This window comes from Dipodomys spectabilis, unplaced genomic scaffold, assembly GCF_019054845.1.
Source record: "Dipodomys spectabilis isolate Male_0828 unplaced genomic scaffold, ASM1905484v1 ptg000498l, whole genome shotgun sequence".
Taxonomy (NCBI): domain Eukaryota; kingdom Metazoa; phylum Chordata; class Mammalia; order Rodentia; family Heteromyidae; genus Dipodomys; species Dipodomys spectabilis.
The window spans coordinates 2,115,976-2,119,531 of record NW_024871175.1 but is presented as its reverse complement, the minus strand read 5'-3'; the positions used below and the strand labels follow the sequence as shown (position 1 = coordinate 2,119,531).

At 35.5% G+C, this 3,556-nt stretch overlaps 1 pseudogene; it reads right to left on the bottom strand.

The window, feature by feature from the left end:
- Nucleotides 1–3,207: 3,207 nt before the first annotated feature.
- On the bottom strand, nt 3,208–3,307 carry LOC122098981 (annotated as a pseudogene).
- Nucleotides 3,308–3,556: the final 249 nt, after the last annotated feature.

Sequence of the window (3,556 nt, the reverse complement as noted above, 5' to 3'; positions counted from 1 at the left end):
TAACTAAAGAAGTGAAGGACCTCTATGATGAAAACTTTAAAATCTTGAAAAAGGAAATCAACACAGAACTTAAAAAATGGCAAAACCTCCCATGTTCCTGGATTGGAAAGATTAACATCGTGAAAATGGCAATACTTCCCAAGGCTATCTACAAATTCAACGCAATACCTATCAAAATTCCACCCTCATTCTTCAAGGAAATAGAAGAGGCAATCCAAAAATTCATATGGAACAATAAAAGACCCCGAATAGCAAAAACGCTCCTGAATGGAAAGAACACTGCTGGAGGAATATCAATACCAAACTTCAAACTCTACTATAAAGCCATAGTAATCAAAACAGCTTGGTATTGGCATAAGAACAGACCTCAGGACCAATGGAATAGACTTGAAAACCCAGAAATGAACCCACAGACCTATAGCCATCTAATCTTCGATAAGGGAGCTAAAACAATAGAATGGAAGAAAGACAGCCTCTTCAGCAAATGGTGCTGGCAAAATTGGTTAACTACATGTAGAAAACTTAAGCTAGATCCTTATATATCACCCTGCACCAGAATCAACTCCAAATGGATCAAAGACCTTGAACTCAAAGCAGACACTCTGAAAACATTACAGGATGGAATAGGAGAAACCCTAGGTCTCCTTGGCTCAGGCCGAAATTTTCTGAATAGAGACCTGGAAACACAACAAATCAAAGAAAGGTTGGACAAATGGGATTGCATAAAGTTGCAGAGCTTCTGCAGGGCAAATGACATAGCTAGCAAGATCAATAGAAAGCCCACGGATTGGGAGAAGATCTTTACTAGCCATACAACGGACCTGGGTCTCATATCTAAAATATACTTGGAACTCAAAAAATTAAACCCCCCAACAACAAATCCTCAAAGAAACAACTGCCCAATAAATAAGTGGGCGAAAGACTTAAAGAGAAACTTCTCTGAAGAAGAAAGAAGGATGGCCAATAGACACATGAAGAAATGTTCAACATCCCTAGCCATAAAAGAAATGCAAATCAAAACAACATTGAGATATCACCTCACTCCAGTGAGAACGGCAAAAATCAAGAACTCTAACAACAACAGATGCTGGAGGGGATGTGGACAGAAAGGAACCTTAATTCATTGTTGGTGGGAATGTAAACTTGTTCAACCACTTTGGAAAGCAGTATGGAGGTTCCTCAAAAGACTCCACATAGAGCTCCCCTATGACCCAGCAATCCCACTTTTGGGCATTTACCCTAATGTTTACAAACAAGACCACACTAAAGCTACCAGCACAACTATGTTTATTGCAGCATTATTTACCATAGCTAAGGTAGGGAACCAACCCAGATGCCCCTCAGTAGATGAATGGATCAAGAAAATGTGGTATATATACACAATGGAATTCTATGCCTCCATCAGAAAGAATGACATTGCCCCATTTGTTAGGAAATGGAAAAACTTGGAAAAAATTATATTAAGTGAAGTAAGCCAGGCCCAAAGAAACGTAGGTCCCATGGTTTCCCTTATTTGTAATATCTAGTATATGTATGAGTCAAGCGGAAAAGGTCAGATAATGTGATGTCAGGAAAATGAACCCTTAGATGTGTATTTTAATGTTTTTTTCTTTCATGCATGTGTTTCTAACACATTTATAAGATTATCTCTTTGTTGCTTTGTATGTCCCTCCCCCACAGTATAACCCTTGCTTTCACTATATTTGATGTCAGTATAACTTGTGGAGGAGATGGGGAAAAACCAGTTGTTTAAGGATACAGGTGGACCTGTTGCAACAATGAGAAGTACAAGTTGTCATGTCCAAAACGAACTTTACAATGTTGGTGGGGGGGGGGGCTGGGGGGAGGGAGGAAGGAGAAGGATTGGGATTAGGGGGGGAGGGGGGAGGCTGGGAAGGGATGTGAAGGATAAACAAAGGAGGAGGCTGCAATGCTTGGTAAGAAATGTACACATTATCCTGCCCATGTAACTGTAACTCCTCTGTACAGTATGTTCACAAATAAAATTAAATTAAATTAAAAAAAAAAAAAAAAAAAAAACTTAAATAGAAATGTACGCATTATCTCACCCATGTAATTGTAACCCATCTGTACAGTATTTTCACAATAAAAAAAAATAAAAAAAAAATAAAAAAAAAAAAGAAATGAAGTAAGTATACCCCTCTTCATCGGGAAGCCTAGAGTGGACATTTAGATATTGTCCATGAGTTGGTAGCTCAAGGCAGATATTCATGCAAGAATTCTGAATGACTTGGCACCCCTGCACAGTGCGTATATGTGGAATAATACCAGAATGGATTCTTTTGTACTTCATCATGATGCAGATACCAATCCCCAAACTAAAGGCCTCTTGACCCCCTTAAATATTGTTTCTTGGGATAGAAATAGCAAACATACACTGTATCTCCTTCTGTTGAAACGTGATATAAAACCGGGACTGAAGAACAACTTGGAAGAAACTGCATTTGATATTGCCAAAAGCATAAATATGTATCACTACCTCTTTGAAGTTGTGGACGGCTGTACAAATTATTCTCTAACGTAGTAATGGTTTGCTTAAGTTTCTTAAATTTCAAAAGTGCCAGTCCATCCTTTGTGGCCCTACAAAATATTTTCATAATACAAAACAACAGCAATATCTTAATTTAAAAATTTATGGATTCCATGGTATTCTTCCACGTGAATTGCCTGACTTTGATGTCAAAATGTATTCAAGTGTTGTTTGTATGCATCTATAATGATTTCTGCAGAGTTTGTGATTTTTTTAATTTTATCTTATCTTTTGAAAAGAATAGTATAGAAATTAAAGATATTCCTGGTGCTTGTCTGAAAAAAGTATCTATGTTTGTATAAAGTCCATAATCTATTTCATTGTCTTCTAGATATAATACTTTGAAGTCTACATTTTTTATAATGTATAGGTTCGTTAATAAATATGTCCTTTCAGATTACATTCCATATAGGAAAAGTTTAAGATTCCTTTTTCCTAAGTCCTTATATTATTTTATTTCTTTGGGATAAAAAGATAATGTTATCTAATTTCAAGTATTGTAAAGGTTATGCTATGTAAGGGCCTTTCGAAGGTGAAGGTTTAATACACTGATGTCAAACTAACCTTTAATTCTATGAATTACAGGTTTTGTTACACTTGTATTTCTGTAATTAACTTTTTAATAACTGTTTTTCATTTCTTGCATTTGAAGAATGAAAAATATGGAATAATTCACAAATTTTCATATCATCCTTGTGCAAGTGCCATGTTAATCTCTGTATTGTTGTAATTTGTGTAGACCTGCTGCTGAAGCATGGAGTATCCTCTTAATTTAAGTAGTTAACGATCTAATCTTTATACAGGCATATATCCTTGGTTGCCTATTTGTAACAAGGAACCTTTATTGTTACTAAAAATGCTATTGATATTATTTCTCTAAATTTCTATGTATAGTGGAAAAAACTTATATTGTTTAGTCGATTGCTCACGTTTGCAATTTTTTGTCAATGACTATTTTGTCGTTTTCATTTTAAATTTGATCATATTTGAAGCCTTTATAGCTAA